Source organism: Ambystoma mexicanum, chromosome 2q (genome assembly GCF_040938575.1).
Source record: "Ambystoma mexicanum isolate Mex_15411 chromosome 2q, UKY_AmexF1_1, whole genome shotgun sequence".
NCBI lineage: Eukaryota > Metazoa > Chordata > Amphibia > Caudata > Ambystomatidae > Ambystoma > Ambystoma mexicanum.
In genome coordinates this window covers 1,307,356,442-1,307,374,508 of record NC_090924.1, presented here as the reverse complement: position 1 = coordinate 1,307,374,508, position 18,067 = coordinate 1,307,356,442, and the positions used below count along the sequence as shown (strand labels likewise).

Sequence of the window (18,067 nt, the reverse complement as noted above, 5' to 3'; positions counted from 1 at the left end):
CTGCAGCGCGGCCCAAGTGCCCTTGGAGCCACGACTGCTGATACTTGGGGTGACCCCCAGACTGTGGAGATCTAGCCCGGTGATCCGGGCCTCGTAGGGTGTCCCCAGCGTGCCTGCCGGGTCATGTGATCCCGACAGCATTAGTGGCCCACCACGGTGACCGGAGGCGGGCCACACAGTGTCTAGATGCATGGCAGCCCCTAAAATAAGGAGGATGCACGTACCCTGCCCTGGACCCTTCACCTGTGGCTGCTGCTGGCTCAGTCAGCTGCCCAGGTTGCGGCGCATACGTGTGCCATGGTACCGGCAGCCAGAGACTCTAGGAAGGGTTCTGGCAGGGTGGGTCAGTGGCACCGAGTCACTGCGGCGTCAGCACTAGCCCGCCGCCCAGAACTTGAAGGCCCAGTGTGGCAGTGCCCACGCGTGTGTAGCATCAGTCACCATCTACTTGGCGTGATTATGGGGACAGTCCAGACGCTGGCAGGGTCACAAGCAGCCGCCATCACGTGCACTGTGGTGGCTCCAGATAAGAATTGCAAGTGGGAGTATTTAACTCCTTATATTTTAAAGTTGGGTATAAAATTATTTTTTAGGGAGTAAAAATGTAAGTCCTGTTCTGAATCAAAGTATTTTATAAGCAAATTATGTTTTAAATGGAAAACTGATTTCTTTTGTAATTATTATTTCTTTGCAGCTAGTTATTCATGCACATTAAAAGATACAGGCTTACAACTAGGCACTAATAATAGTTTCTTTCTGTGGTACTACATGCACTACTGGTCCAAACGTATCCATGGAGCTGTGTGGGTGAGAACAGGGGCACAAGGTTTTACGTGTCTGTTTCCTGTTTTTTGTTGGGAGTCTTTTTTTACTTCCTATTTGTATTTATTGGTAGTATTTGCCTATTTTAAGTGGGTAAAAGTAGCAGATACACCCCTTATCTGTACGGCTGGGTGCTGTTTGTCGTTGGTTGCAATTGCACGCAGTGCACCTCACGGGTGGCAACATATGCATGAGGTGTGAGGTGTGATCGCATAGGAGCCGCCACGCATCCCCACCACTATCTCCTGGACTGGGGTCGGGCTCAGACTGAGTCAGCCCTGGGCCCCCTGTGGCCAGCAGAAACATTAGTCTGTTCCAGTGAGTGACCGAGATAATGTCACTCACTAAGATGAATTAGCTGGAGCTTGATCGCCCTTCACGCCAGCTACGAGGTCTGCTCACATGCACCCAATTCCTTACGGGCCACACTCTAATTATAACTCACCAATGGAAGTGAAACTTTTGCATCATGCCTGTAGAGTTCATTATAGAACTAATGATAATGGCTCTCCAAAATAACTATTTTCAATTCTGTAAACAATTCTAATTGCAAATAAAGGGTACTGCCACGGGTTTAGCTTTTGCCCCAAGCCTTGCAGTGATTTATATGACTATACAAATACCAATCCCTTTGTCAACATCACCCGATGGAAATGCTATATTGATATGGCATGGCAATAGTAACCTCTTACTACAATTTCATCAGTGGCTCTATAACTTAACCAAAACATCAAAGTTATCATTGAATACAGTAAATCTTGCATTAACCTTCTGGATCTATGCATTAGGAATTTACAATGGTGACCTGCTGTGCACATTATATCGCAAACCTCAGCAAGAGAAACACACTTCTATATTAAATATAAAGGTTTTCATCCACGAAGTCTTAATGAAAGAGAAAACGTTAGAAGACATTGTATAGCGATATACCAAAATCACCAAAAAAGGCCTTGGCACTGGGGAGGAAAACCCATGGCAGTTAGACAATTTACCATTTGGTCGGTAACTAAGACTACGTAGGAATTGTACAGAACAGGCAGAGTTCTTTCAGAATGCTGAGATTTTAGACGATCGGCTTAAGACTAGAGGCTACCCAAAAGAACTTTAACTAGATCTAAAGTGCAAACACCAAGAGAAACACTGCTTGCGGCTCGAGAAACCAGACAAATGAATCTAGAATGACATGATTCTCTAGGTTCAACGAAAATTATTAAAAAACATTGGCCTATAGTGAGGTTGAGTCTTCCCAATGAAGACAATCCAATGTTTGCGCTTAAATGTGCCAGAAACTTAAAAGACTAATTGGTACACTCTCAAGTTCTAAAAAGACCAATCAAAAGTATGCTATGGGATCTACGTCCCATCATTGGCCACATTCCATGTGGCATTTGTTCAGTTTGTAGATTTACACAAAATACATCTTTTAATGTTGGAGGGAAGGCGTGGCACCAATTTGTAAATTCAAACAAGTTGTCTACTGTATAGAGTGTCCTTGCAAATTTAGACACATTGGGCAAACCATGATGGCAGCACACATCCAGATTTCAGAACACCGATCATGAATTAGATGCAAGAACTCAAGTGCTCCCCTGGTCTCCCATTTTCTGGCATGCAAACATTCCCCACATGACAAAAAATTGAGGATACTCTAAAAGGATGCAACAACATGGAAGAGCTATTGCTAACAAAAGAATCCAGGTGGATACATAGAATGCGTACCCACATTCAAGTACTCCATGAGCAATTATTGATCTAAACGTATTGTTGCAGAGCAACCTATGGCCCTGTATGATTCATAGTCAGTTAACCATGCTATGGTTTTACAAATAACATCTAAGCTAGATCCTTTTAATCCGCACCAGTAGAAACATTTTTCCTTCCTCCCTGTGATAACGTTGTTGGAGAACTTTGTCAAGACTGTTTCCAGATGCAAAACATTTTTTTTGATGCCTTTGACATACATCATCTAATATTGCTGTGTCACTTGTGTACGAGCGCAATATAAATCAAATAACATTTCATTTACCCTCCTTCTTACTTACTAATTTATATCCAATCTATTAAAAAAAAAGTGGGATTGCCAGCTTTTGCTAATATGACACTCTTATTATTGGTAATTAACTACATTTATTCAGGAAACCACAGCTATTCGGTTTAGCTGAGCATGGAACACGTAATTTGCGTTTGAGGTGTTACGTTAATAACTATGATGTCTTGACCGTACTGCACGCATACACAGTGCTGTTTTAGCGTCCAAAAATATAAATGATCAGAGGTCTTTGGTGCTCGGTTGAATTGAGCGCCTTCAAGTAATTTGGTTCTGTGCCCCATAGAAATTGACAAGAAAATAGGTAAGACTAGACACAAAACCTTTAGTGGTTCTTACATTACAAAGAAATGCTTTGATTTCAAATTCTGAGTTGGTTCATTATAAGACCCAGTTCTTATTTTCACTCTCTGCACTTCCTTTCAGATTTCAAATAGATGACACTTCAAGAGTGCTTCTAAAACCAGGAGTGCTTAATCCTAATTTAATCAGGTGGTCGCCCAACACTCCTCCCCAAATAAACAAATAAATAGTAAATTCAAATACATGTACGATTTCTTTTGCTGCCACTTATATGGCTGCTTTGTAAAGTCTTCTTTTGCTACACCACTAGATATCCCTCTTGAATTCCATACAATGTGCCAAAATCATGATTATGAGAGGTATGATCTAGATCTTTATTTTACTTATAAAAGTGAGGACCCTCTTCTTGGGGTGTTTTGTTTACATATATCTCATTGTTTAGATTTTACAGCCTGCGCCAACAGAAAGTAATAGGATAATTCATCATTCAAGTTGGTTTACTCTCGGGTACCCAACATACAAGAATTCTGGCTTTGTCCTGGCATACCTCCATTTTTATATTGACTAGTGTTTGAAGGAATTCTACTTACATATAGTCTTTTATTTTGTTCTACACAGGGTCCTTTGGTTCAGAAGAAGGCGATTGACCTAATTATTGCCGAAACATATTGTTTGTTGGGCCTGTCGCTGACATTTATTATTTTGTGAGTATTTCACAATATATGTGATAGCTATTCTTTCTTTGTTATGTACTTTGTATTGTAACTGCATAAGAGCTCGATGTTCTCTAGCTTAAACATGTTGTTTGAATAGTTTTTTCAAAAAGTTATCTATGATTTGTCACTTTGCCAGTCTGCACAATCTGTAACTGTATTATCTTATGTTATTTCGCACAAACTAGGATACTCGAGATTCCTAGCTTTAATGAGTGAGATAAAGAACTCCTGTATAAAAAACTATTCTAATTATTACTCTGTAAAACAGTTAAGGTTTGAGTAATTTCTTTCTCAAGTATTCCTGAATTCAATTTATTGGAATTCAAACTGCCAGAAAAGATAATTTTATTTGTATCATGAACTATGCTTAAGTAAATATTTCCTGACAGGAACAATCCCCTTTTGTATTGGAGTATATGTCCCCAGTTCCTGTTTGAGTGGGTGCCCCTCCCTTTTCGGGACAAGTAACACGTAGGGTTGCACTGGAGGTCTATTTATGAACAACATAGAAATCATTGAATCAGTTCAAATATAAACAAGTAATATTTCCATGAAAGGTTTAAGGCCAGTGAAGAAAAATAATCAAGACTCTATTCATTTCAGTTTTCAACTCTACTTTATGAACATATACAGTTGTGTAACGCACACCTCGCCATAGATATCTATATATTTAATTCACCCTGAGCGCGCATGCACCATGGATTCAATGCAGTCTAGGATGATCTTTTTTTTTGTTAAAAACAAGAAACAAATTCAAAGTAACGCTGCCTATCCAATTCTCACTACTTCCCCTTTATGCAAAATACCACCTGCATACACAATGGACGTGTCTGAATGTCAACAGCATTTTCAAAACTACAATGCAACAAACTACTGGACCTTCTTGTATGTAAATGGCATGTAGAAAAGACAATGGGCCTCATTACGTGCCCGGCGGTAACCGTGCCGGAAAAACCGCCAGACCCGTAAACTTTTACCGCCTCTGGACCACCCGGTAACACCAGGGTATTATAACCCTGGGTGCCGGTAATTCCGGAGGCGGTAACTGTGTTGTTCCCCATTCCCATAGAGTCCCATAGTAACACTGGTTCAGTCTATGACAGAGCCGGTGTTTCCATTTGTGCCTGCAGGCAGGTGGCGTTACTCCCGCCAGGTCATAACTGGCGGGAGTGACACCACCCGCCTGCAGAACTCGTAATCTGCCAGTCTGGAAACAACGGTGGTGGCGGGTTTACCGCCACCGTTGTTTCCAGACCGCCAGACGCGTAATGATGCCCAATGTAAGTTCAACACATATGTAGGCTAGATTCCCTTCAGTGATGTTTCTATTTACTTATCTTGTGAAAGTGTACCTCCCTAACAGGAACCCAGATTTAATCTAATTCCCCTCATAGTATCGCTGATCTGAACCTGGGCCTTAATGACCCTACAGACTCACCGGCCTCCTCCATGGGCCACTCCCTCAATGCGCTGGACTTCAGCCACTGCATCGGCTCTCCAAACATGCCAAACGACGCACATTGGACTGGATCGCAGACCAGAACTGCCAGGTCACTACTGAATCCAATTCGCCCTGCCCATGATCTGACCACTACATTATTGCCTTCTCGATCTCACATCTCAAACACACAAAACGCGGAATCATACGCGAACTCACTAAAGTTTGCATCGTACCCCTTCTAAGCACTCTTAAACAAGAGCACCTCCTCTCACATGACCCTAATATACTAGCAGCTTTATATGCTACAACTGCTAGAGGCGCAGTAGCCCCCATCACCGCCCTAGTGCCCCGAAAAGCTAAGCCCCTTGGACACATCAGCTCATGGTTCACCCCCGACCTCCTTGAACTATGGAAAAACAACTTGCCAAAACAAATTGGGGAAAAAAGCACCATCGGATACCTTAAGGCTAGTATTCAGGAAGGCATCTTAGCTGTACAACCAAGCTATCACTCACGCCAAATCCACTACCTACAAATCCAGAATAGCCACCCCTAAATGCAACACCAGAGAACTAGTAACCATTCTCAGGGAACTTGAAACTCCTTCAGCTCCCCCTACCACACTTACAAAAGAAAACAAAGCATGGTGCTCTAACGTACAAAATGCAAAGCTCCTCGAAATTGATACTCTACACAAAAAAACTTTGCAAAACAATCCATCTTGAAACCTTCTCACCTGGTCTCAGCCACCGCTACCTTCCATACGGATAGCAGCCTTGGCACCCCACTATTCTGCTTCCAAAACGGTCTCAAAGCCGGAAGCCTTAGATATCCTAAAAAGCCTGAAACCCTTAAAATGCAAAGTGGATATATGCCCAGTCTCTCCCATCAAAGAGTAGGTAGAAGACCTAGCACCCTTCATGATTGCCTTCAATAGTGCCTCATTGGCTGCCGGCATAGTGCCATCCAGCCTCAAGGAAGCCTGGGTCCTCCCCCTTCTAAAGAAAACGACCAGCCTATCACCATTGTCTCCTTTTAAAAATGTTAGACATATCAGCCTACGTCCAAATTCAGCACCACATGGAAGCAAAGCACATCTTGGGAGATCGCCAGTCTGGATTCCGCCCAGGCCATGACACTGAGTCAGCTCGCCTTGACCTTAAAAAACAGATTGAGATCAGGTTTGAAGGAAAACCTGCTCTTCTTCTTTTAGATATGTTTACAGCCTTTGTTTTAGTGGATCACAGATACCCTTGCCACCATTTTACCACCTCTGCCTTCTCACCCGAAGCCACAACCTGGATCCCCTCCTTTGTAGAGGGCAGAACAATGAGTGTTCGCAGAGAAATTACTTTGCTCCACCGGCCCCAATAACTTGCGGTGTACCGCAAGGCTCTTGCATATCTCCTAACCACTACAATATCTTTACAAAGCCACTTTTTGACCTCCTAGACTCCATCGGCATAGCATATACCAACTATACGGATGATGCACAAATTCTCCTACCCGTCTCCGGCAGCTACCTAAAAGACATTGACACACTTAACATAGCTTACTCAACCATCCAAGCTTGGATGGCTATGCATGGCCTCTGTTTTAATGACGATAAGACAGAGACCCTTCTTGTTGGGCCATTAACGACACAAAAAAAGCTTGATCCCAAGTTTGCAGTATTCAACATCGATGGTACCCAGATTCCTGTCCCAACCTTGGTGAAAACACTGGGGGTCTATCTCGATGCCACCCTCTCGGTTACACACCAAGTGAACGCCATCTCTTCCTCAGCAGTGTACACGACCAAACTTATAAACGCCTAAAGACCCCTCCTATCCACAGACAGCAGTCTAACCATTGCACGTGCAGTCATCGGCTCCAGGCTGGACTACTGCAATGTACTCTTTGCTGGTACCTCTGCACACAACCTCTGAAAACTGCAGACCATCCAAAATAACATGCTCTGAGTGGCCCTCAACATCCCCAAATCTGATCACATAACGGCCCCACAAAGAGCTGTGCATTGGCTCCTGATTCAAGAACGGATCATCTTCAAAACCCACCAGAACTCTCTATTCCGACCATCTTGTTCAGCCCAAATTCAAACGCATGAAAGCAGGCTGATCTAGCTTCCCATCCAGAGCTGATAAACAATGGGACTCCTTGCCACCTGCTTTGAGGACTGGAGATTTCTGGTGGATCTTCCGAAGAGCTCTTGAAACCTTGCTTTTCTCCTAAATATGGATCTGAAACAAGATCTTCCAGGTCATTACTGTGCTGTATGTAACTGCTAAATGATCTGTATGTAACTGTAATAGTATTGTCTGCATGTAACTGGTCTCTGTAACAGCGCCTACATGCCTTCGGGTTTTGTGTGCTTTATAAATGAATATTAAAAATAAAGAAATACTTCACTCAGGATTATTTCTGCTTTAGATCATACTCGCATATGAATTTCTTTTGGATGTATCACAGAAAAGTTGGAACCGTCTGAAGCTGAAGGACTGGTTCAATTCTACCCCTCTAGGAACAGGTGGCCATCAGTCAGCAAGATATGATATGATAGGTAATTTATAATGCGCTTATATATATATACCCAGAGGTTTCTAAGCGTAGACCTGGGGATCGAACCTGTGTTGCTCTGTGTGTCTTGCTTCCAAGGTGAGCATGTTGCCCCTGAGCTAGCCTCCCAGGACGGGGATCAGCTTTCCTCCACAGCCTGTCTGCTGTCTCTCACTCTAAATAAGGCCCAGCACTTTATCCCTTAATAGGCCTCTCTTTCATGTGCTACTAGTAATATAAAATGGTTGCAATAGGACAGCTAACTATTCCTTCACCTTCCTGTTAACAATTCAACGTTCTCTCCTCTCCATCAGTCAAATGGTGAGTCTGTCTGCGTCTATCCTGAGTGAGTGTATGTTGAATCTTCTATAGAACAGTATCCATACCTTTTTGAGGTATGTACACTTTTCTCAATATAATTGCTTCATTTATGAGATTGGACAATGTTCCAAAAGTGACTTCACAGTAGACCTATTGTGTAGTGAGGGAGTGGGCAGTAGGCACAGCAAAATTCTTTTTTTTAAATTCTTTTAGTTTAAGTATTATGTGAGTGGGGTGTAAACCCTCTGAATCATGCATCGTGCAGGCCACAAGAATAGAGCTGAGGGAAAAAAAGGACCAAGGCTGTCTAGCCGTCGGGGAGGGCTGCACTCCCTGGGATCCACTAAGTGGTTCCATCTAACCGCTTCTTCTCTTTCCTAATACTTGGCATAATTACACTAACTGACACCTTATTGGGGACACTACCTGGTACCCCCCTCTGATTGAGCTTGATTAAGCACATAACTCTTACCATTCCTTACGTGATTGCTAATTACTTGTAACAACCTCACACATTGAACCCGTTCTTAGTCTTCAATGATCTTCCTGGATTGGTGCCCTTTGTACATAGTCTTACTTGTCAATGTTTGGCACATCGCAATTCTAGACTGAATATCCTGGCATTCCCATGAGCTTTGGAATGTGACATCTCTACATTGGGGCCAGTGCGGAAGTACCCATCCCTATACGCATGTTAATTTTGCAGCAATCATTTGGATGATGTTTTAACCAACATGTGTATACCTGTGGTCCTAGATTTAACATATAATATGTAATTGATGTTTAACATATACAAACCTTGCACAAACAAATTGTGGTAACTTTTCAATACTCACTCCACGTTAACATGTCTGACTTAGTCAGCACGAGTAAGGGTTTGTGCTTGCTCGTACAATGGGCAGACACGAAGCGCACAATGGCCCTCATTAGGACCTTGGCGGAGGACCATGGCGCTATTAGCACCATGGTCCATGGCGCTAAGCTGCCAACTCCGCCATGGGGGTTGGCGGACTTACCGCCCCATTCCGACCTTGGCGGGGCGGTAAGTCCCCAATCCCCATTTACCCTTCCCCATTCCCATTTTCGCCCCATAGGGCATAATGGGAGTGGGGAAGGCGTTAATTACGCCACCGTAAATTACGGTGGCGTAATTAACAACAAGTCCCTCAGCGCCATGGATTTTTCCGCCTGCAAAAAGCAGGCGTAAAAATCACCATGGCGCTACGGGAACTCGTACTCAGGCGGTAAGGGGCGCCATGGTTTACGCCGGCGTAAACCCCTTACCGCCTGGGTCCTAATGAGGCCCAATGTATAGTCATATGACTTGGATCCTACGTTAACGCAGTATGCTAATAGAGCAGCAGGCTGTATGAAAAGGTAAGGACGCCCGTGCTGCGAATGAAGCTATGATCGCAGCCTGACCGTGACATATTGAAGCGTTACTGGTAATGACACACCCTGATCACAACATTGGTAAAGTGATTGACCTCTTTATCATATGGTTAGCCTCTCATATGGATTTCCTCATGTAGTCCTCTTCTTTCCTCTATGATTGGCCTCTTTATCATATTGTATGCTCCCATTTAAACTCATGGTTACCTCGTTTTGGGGTGCCTCATTTCCACAACCTGATTTTCTGGGTATACTAGGCAAGGGAATGGAACCTGATCTTGACTATTGCTTTTTCTCTGAAACTTTGTGCACAGTATATGCCTGTTAGCGGCACTCCAATTGACCACAGGTGTTTACCAGAACTGCCTAATCTCCGGGATTAGTCCCAGGACTCTGAGTTTCAGACGTTCTATGGGAGATCTCCAGGATTTCAGTTTTACAGAAAAAGACTTGTACAGTACAGGCAAATAAACATGCTTTGATTTCGTGACTGGATTTGAACCTGTGTTCTACGAGACATCACGGTGTCAAAGACCATTCAGCTCACTAAGCTGTCTTGCAAGTACAGTAGTCGGGGACTTTCGTTTATCTTGACCTGACCAGCGTGCTTCTTGACTCTCATACAGTTATGTACTTTTTGCTCAACATATTTCTACAGGGCCTTTAAACATTTGTCAAGTTGGTTTATTAGGATTTGTGAACATGTCAAGTTATCGCTTTAAAACGGAGTATGCTTGAAATTGAGTCATTGACCACAATTTCAACCAACCTAGACCTAAGAAAATATGCCGCCAAGACCCTAAATTGCGTACTGGTCTCAAATCCGGCTTCAACACTCAAAATAAGTGTGTGCTTCTTGGCAAATCATTTTAAGGTTTTGTTCCTAACCTGCCGATGGTCTAATGTAAACTATACAACCCCTGTTTCTGCACCAAATATAGTAAGATAGAATAAGAGGATGAGTGGTTGTTTTTAAATAGGAACAAATCAGCAATATTTAGGTTTGCCCAGACCGGAATTAAATATGCTAACGCTAAATTGCATTGATACCTTTTTTTTGTTCAGATTTCTTGATCGTTAGAAGTGTGTGTGTGTGTGTGTGGCAGAGATTTGAATATCTACGAGTGGCGGTGTTGGGTGCGTGCAGCAAACAGCAGAAATCTTATCGTTTTTGATTTTCAAATGTAAGCAGGTTTGCTGTTTACAAGTTCAAACCTTAATTACAACCAAACTACACGCAGGCCCATATCTTCAGCAAATACATTAGCAATCCACGTTCTGGTGAACTGTTAAAAACAAATGAAGCGTACATGCACACAGGAAACCAATTGAGGTGGCTGCGATGGTACAGCTATGACTGAAAGCAGCCAGGGCCCTCAGGGGGAGGCACCGGGCAGCAGGTAAAGGGGAAGTAGGAAGCTAGGTGATGGAGCAGCTGCAAAGGAACGCAAGCTTACATGTGCAGTGAGAACCCACTATCCAAGCCCACTGATTAACACCATCAGAACAAATGCTGAAAAATCCAGGTCTAAGGTCTAAGCACTCTACGTGCCAAAATTAGATTTTTGCAATGGGGGTAGAAATGTCAAAACAAAGCAGGTTGAAACAACCTATTTGACAGCTTATTTTGCAGTAAGAATTGGGAGAAAAAAAGGCATAGGATTTACAGGCAGCTCACATTAGTAACAGTAGCCTAACATGCTGAGCTGTCTTTCCTTAGCAATCTGCTTTTAGAGCTCCAAGCGCACAGCACTCAATCGTTTAGTTATTTAGGCACGATTGGCCGCTGAAGAATAGAAAGACACAATTGGTCCGGGAGACGGCAGGCGATCGCCGGGCCCCACCAAAGGGCCATCACCTAAGGGCAACATCCGGCCTGTCAGCGGTTCATTTCCGTCTCTACTTTCCAGGAGAGCACTTTGCTGGAGGGCCGCCATTGTCACGGGGTCTATTCCCTAAACCCGGGCCTTCCATCATGGCCGCCGGGTCTGCAGCACGCAGCTGAAGCATTCTACCAGCCACTGTGGAGCCGCACGATTGGCCGCTGAAGAATAGGAAAGCACAATTGGTCTGGGAGCCAGGAGGCGATATGATATTTGAAATACTCTCGCTTTGTTGACTCCTAACATTGCCACTTCGCAAATGCTTCCATTTTCATCTTGATGGCCGAAAATAGAAATACTGTTCTATTTTGCAATCTGTTGCTGCAATCAAATGCATGCCTTTTCTACTACCTAGGAGAAAATCGATTCTAGTTGTGCTAAAATCTGTTGCTGTATTCAACCGTATGCCTTTCAACTAGCTATATCGCATTTAGGTGTGCTTTTTAAATCTTTGCATTCACCATCTTGTGCTGCATCTTAGTGCCTTGCCTGAAAATCGTATTTTGGTGTGCTTGACTGTCTTCCATTGCACACCTCCTTCATCCTTACCTGCCTGGATGCAGGGCCGCCTGGTCAGCTATTTGTGTAACATGCAGCTCCCCTGTCTGTTTTTCTCTCTCCCCGGCTACTTCCAGGGCACTCTCCATCTCCACTATCTATTCCAACTGATACTCTATCACTTTTCCTATCTCTCTCACAAAGTATGGAAGAATACAACTTAAAAGAGCTCTCCTGGCCTCTAACCCAGGCCTAGCTATTGCTGACAATTAAGCTAATGGTACTTCCAGGCAGACTATTACTGACATCATTTTTTGTGTCTCCTCTCCTGATCTATGGACCTCCATCTGGTCTCCACTCTCTCCCCTTTCTCCTCTTCTCCCATTAATGGTGGCACTAGATGGGAAGTACTCTTGGCATACTTCTCATCCTCTAGGTGCATCAATGTCTATAACAATGGCACTATCATGGCCCAAGGCTCTCAACCTACTCTCCTCCTCCTTGACCGGCACCTGCCCTCATCAGTTTCCTCCCTTTTCCTGCTACTTCTCCTCCTCCTCCTCCCTCCTCTCCTCTCCTCTCCTCTTTCCTCTCCAGCACCACTGACTGGAGTGTCACACCCCTATACACCACCTTGGAAAACTTTCAAATGTGGTAATCAGCTTGAATTAACGTCCCTGAATGCTTGCTTTAATGTCAAACAATCCTCTGACATCTGTCTCCTCCTTAAAGACTTTGACCTTGATGTCCTCGCCCTGGTGTCCAGTCATTTGGTTGACTGAAAACTGGTCGAATGACATTTGATCGACGCAATTTGGTCGAAAATCAAATGGTCGAATTTTTTTATTTATATATTTATTTTTCGGGTTTTCGTTTTTTAAAAAAAAGGGGTTTTTTGAGAAAAAAGGGGGTTGGGGAGGGACCCCCCAGGGACCCGCCCAAAAAAATAAAAAAAGGGGTGAAAATAAAAAAATAAAAAAATTCGACCAAATTGGTTCGACCATTTGTCTGGTCGACCAATTTTTTTCGACCAAATGTCTGGTAACCCCTCGCCCTCACCAACACGTGGTTCAATTCCAGCTTTGCCACTGCTCTTTACACACTCCTTCCTGAGGGATACAAACTCTTCTCCAAACTCGGGCCCAACAGGCCCAGAGGTGGAGAGGCCCTGTTTATTCCCTGCGAGATCCCCGTCTCTATTATTTATTTATAATAAATCTTTATTGTGATTTAGTTCAAGAACTTTACACAAACATTCAATGAACAGAGCACCAAAAATCAACAACAGTCACAATTCCTTAAGATCAAAGTAAAACATTTATCTCATGGAACATAAAATATAAAATGCCTGTACATATATGCAGTAACCAACATCTATACTGCTAATTTCATTGTATTACATTCACATTCTATTTATTTATTTGCCCCTAAGAGGTCCTGAAGTAGATTTTGGGTTTATGCGCAACGTGGTGATCATGTAAAGATGCAGTTTAGATGGATTAACAGTGCAACCATTTATCAGATTAGAAGATCATAAAAATATATGCATGTTAAAATGTTAAGAAGATAAAACATAATGCAAATAGCACTCTAACTCCCACTCTTTCAATGGGGGTTATGAAAAAAGAAGGCCTGGCTTAATTCTTTCCATAGACATAAACTTCAAATGTCATTTAGGAGTGTTAATCTGTAGAGTATATGTTCCACAGGCGTCAGTTTGATTAAATGTTAAACAGCTATAATCCGCCAAAGTTAGCCTCCCAGCTTTCTTTCATTCATCCATTATAGCCAATCACATACCGTTATCAGTTCTCCATTACACACAATGTTCATTGCATACAAAAAGCGTTTATATTAACTTTGTTCACTCAAAACAGGCCAAGTGTGGAATCAGGCAAAATATACCCCTCTAGAGTAGCAATGTTTGTACATGACGCCATACCCGTAGTAATGCAATTTGCAAAGCAACGGAATCAGTATTTAAGCAGTGGTCCCAGAAGGAGTCTGAGAATTGCTTCAGAACTGTGTACCAGGAGCACATGCCTGGCCATTTCTGTTTTTTTTTAGTGATTGTGCAAATACAACAGTATCTGTTCTCGGCCGAGAGACCCAGCCGAGGACCTGTTATTGAGCCTACTGGTAATTGAGGCACGGATGCGATCTACTGGCAGCAGTTGGTAGGAGCCTTGATTCAGAAAAAGTTCAAATGGGATCCAATTTTGGATCACTTAATGAGAAAATATTTTAAGAGATCAGCTGGCGTCCCAACTTTTGTAAAGGCACACCCTATATACATTTAAAGAAACACTTCGAAATATAGTTTAACAAGTGGGATTGGTGCAGGAACTATACCCACTTGGCCAATTTAAAAGGATATGAATGTGACCGACATACTCCACCGTTACCGTAAAACGCAACCTTATTTACTGTTAAGTCCAGATCCAGCTATTAGGACCTTTATGTTATTTATTGATTTATAAAGCACACAGCAGCCCAAGAGCATTGTGGCACTGTTACAGGAGTTTTAGGCATGTGGTATATGGTGTATACAGGAATCTTAGGCATATGATGCAAGGCGTATACATACAGTTACCATTGGCATGAGTTAGTACACAATACATATTGGTCTTATTTGAACAGCCATGTTTTGAGTGCTTTGCGGAAGGCACCCATGGGAGAGTTCAACTCTGAGCGATGGGGGCAGTGAGTTCCAGTGTTTGGCCACTATAAATGGGAAGCTAGCTCCACCTGCTTTGGTGCATTTGACTTTGGGGATCCATAATCGGTAGGTGTATGGTTTTCTAGTGGTCATGGAGGAGTGGGCTCTACTTATTTTCTGGGAGAGATCAGGCAGAGCTGGGTTAGTGAGGCACTTGTGAGTAATGGATAATGTTTCGAACAGGAATATCTCTCTGATGGGCAGCCAATGGACTTCTCTTCTTGCTGTCGTGATGTGTTCCCTTTTAGGGATGCTGAGATCATACCTACTCCTCCTTTGAATGCCTCGTCTGTAGTCTTTGGGTCTCGCCCACACTCTCACCCTCGCTGCCATCTCCAGGCCCCCTGGGCCCCTCTCTCTCTCTCTCTCTCTGTCTGTCTGTCTCTCTTTCTCTCTAAATGGGCTGGCCTTGCCTCCTCCCTCTCAACCTCTTCTTCCAAACTGAGCTTCCTCCTTGGTGACTTCAACATTCACCTCGATTCCTTTGAATCAGCCACTTCACAGTTCTGTGTCCTCTGTGACTCCCTCTCTCTCACTATTGTACCTTCCGGGCCGTCCCACTCAGCCGATCACACTCTGGATGCCCTTGTCACTGGTGACAACCCTATCTCTACCCCGGTCATCACCCGCTCTCCTGGTTTTAGCACTCTCTCCTCCTGCTTGGGCCCCTTTGGCCCTCTATCTGAACCACCCCCAGCCTCTTTTGCCATTATTCGACCGATAAAGCAAGTGTTAGTCGCTGCTTTTGCTTCCACCTTCATCCCCCGTCCGACCCCTGCCTCTGACGCTCCCTCTGATGCTGCCCTTGCTAACCTGCACCTCTCCATCTCTAACACCCTCGATATCCTTGCCCCCGTCATGAGGGTCCACCTAAAACGGTTACATGTGATTATGTGGCATCACAAAATAACTAATCCAATTACAACTAATACCAAAATAACTAATTCCAAAACAACAAATTCCTTTTTTGGGGCAGGGTCCAGCCCCCAAACGCCACCCTCCCTTTTGTTCTTAATACTTTTCCCCCACCTCAAAACCACTATTCACACTCCCAACCCCATTTTTAGTTTTTTCCCAAATTCGTTATTTTGGAATTCGTTTTTTGGATTAGTTGGAATTGGATTCGTTATTTTGGAATTCGTGAATTGGATTAGTTGGAATTGGATTAGTTATTTTGTGATTCCACATTATCGCTGCATACCCCTAAAACCTGCCTCCAAGGGCTATGGCTGGTATGATTCGGAACTAGTCTCTCTGAAACGTAAGTGCAGAGTTGCTGAAAGGATGTGGCAGACCTAGGGTTCATCCCCTGACAAACTGGTCAACCACTTTCTCCAAAGGCAATATCGTTACTCTATACGCTCCAAGAAGAGGGCCCACATCCAAGCCTGCATCTCTGGAGCCACTAACAACATGGTTGAACTCTTCAAAATCTGCAAGGAACTTGCCAATCCAACCGCAGTCTCTACCTCTCTCCTTACTTCCAAGGCCCTCTGCAGGGCCTCCCATTTAACATCTAAAATTCAGGACCTCCTGTCCTCGCTTTCCTCCTCCCTCATTTCCACTCCTGCCCTTGCTCCCCTGCCTCCCTTGGTGCCCCTCTTTCCAGCCCCCCATACTTTCCTCCCTCTTGCCCACAGCACCGGATGAGGTCTCTAAAGTTGTCTGCTCTATGAAGGTCTCCTCCAAACAGGCACTCACCTGCACCTCCAGAACCATTAGGGACAACATCTCTCTCACACTGGCTCTAGCTGACTTCTGTAACCACTCCTTCACCACTGGCTCTTTCTCTCTACCCCTCAAGCACTCCTTTGTGCAACCTCTGATCCCTCATGCCCGGCAAACTATCGCCCTATCTCCACTACACCTTTCCTGGAGAAGATGGTCCTCTCCCAACGGATCCTCCACACTGAACTTGTTGGTTACCTCCATGGCCATCTATTTGGATTCCGGGCATCCAGAGGCACGGACACTGCTCTCCTGAACACCTGTGAAGACCTGCTTGCAAATCTTTACTATATCTCTCCTGCTTTTCTCATTCTCCTCGATCTCTCCTCTGCCTTTGACACGGTCAACCATTCTATCCTCAATAAATAACTCCATGATACCCTCGGCATCACAGATCAAGCACTGGAATGGCTGATGTCCTTCCTCACCAACCGCCCTTCCCAGATGCAACTGGGCCCTTTCTCTTCCACCACCACACTCTCTACTTGCAGCGTCCTGCAGGGTTCTATGCTATCGCCATGGCTCTTCAATAGCTATCTTGCCCCTCTTGCTCACCTGATCTCCTCATTCTCTCCTCATTTCCAGTGTTTTGCTGGTGACACAGTTTTCCTTCAACCACCCCTCTATTACCTCCTCTTCCTCCTCCCTCATCCCCGATTGTCTGACCGCTATCCTGGCCTGGTGTGCAGCTAATGATCTCTGTCTTAATGCCAGAAAGACGGAGATCCTTCTCATTGGGGACACCTGCACCCGGTTTTCCTTCTACCCTCTGCTTGTCCTCCCTGGGCCCTCTACCTTCTCCATCCTTTGAGGCCAAAAATCTCGGGATCATCATCGACTCGGCTCTCTCCTTAACCTCTCACATCTTGGACCTTGCCCAGAAGGCCCACGTTCAGCTTCACACCCTTAGAGGCATTCTCCCTTTCCTCACCTTCCCCCAGAAGCTCAATGTCTCCAGAGCTTTAGTCCTCTTCAGGCTGCATTACTGCAACAGCCTCTTCCTCAATCTCCCCCTTTCCTCCTATGCCCCCTCCAGCTAATCTAGAATAGAGCTGAAAGACTTACCCTTACCCTTGGCCTCAAGCCCAGGGTCTGTATCTCTCCAGCCCTTAAATCTCTCCAGTGGCTCCCGGTGGCCACAGGGATCCAATTCAAGAGCCTCTGCATCATCCACAAGTCTTTCTGGGGCCTGGGACCACGCTATCTCCAGCTCTCCCTCCCTAAATACTTCCCTGCTAGAGGCCTTCGCTCCTCTGATTCCAACTCTCTGCTGGTTAAACGCTTCTTCAAGCAGAGAGTGGGGGCAGGTCTCTTTGGCTGGTGCCTCCCTTTGGAACAGTCTTCCCGCCCCTCTCAGACTTGAGCCGGTCCTCCTTTAGTTCTGGTAACTTCTCGACTCAGCTCTTTGCTATCTCTTGCCCTTCCTCCCTTCCTTGCTAATCACCTCACTGCCGCTGAGACTGTTGGCCTGGTCCTTATGACGCGCTCAGGATTCCAGGGCCTCTACCCAGTCAACACCAGCACCCTCCACCCCCACAGCACTGCCCCCTGTGGGCTCCCTGTCTGGCGGCTGTTCATCCCTCTATGGGTATCATCCACCCTAGCACTTGGCCTGAGGCCTCCTTCCTGGCTTCCCTTGGC

At 44.6% G+C, this 18,067-nt stretch overlaps 1 protein-coding gene across 4 annotated transcripts in view; it reads left to right on the top strand.

The window, feature by feature from the left end:
- Positions 1 to 18,067, top strand: part of NOD1 (nucleotide binding oligomerization domain containing 1) — a 567,072-nt gene that overhangs the window by 211,354 nt on the left and 337,651 nt on the right. For 2 of the 4 annotated variants that reach the window (XM_069648760.1, XM_069648762.1), the window contains exon 2: positions 3,791 to 3,876. The exons of the other annotated variants lie outside the window; for them this stretch is intronic. The gene's annotated coding sequence lies outside the window, so the exon portion shown is untranslated. The remainder of the gene's footprint in view (positions 1 to 3,790; positions 3,877 to 18,067) is intronic. 4 annotated transcript variants of the gene reach the window in all.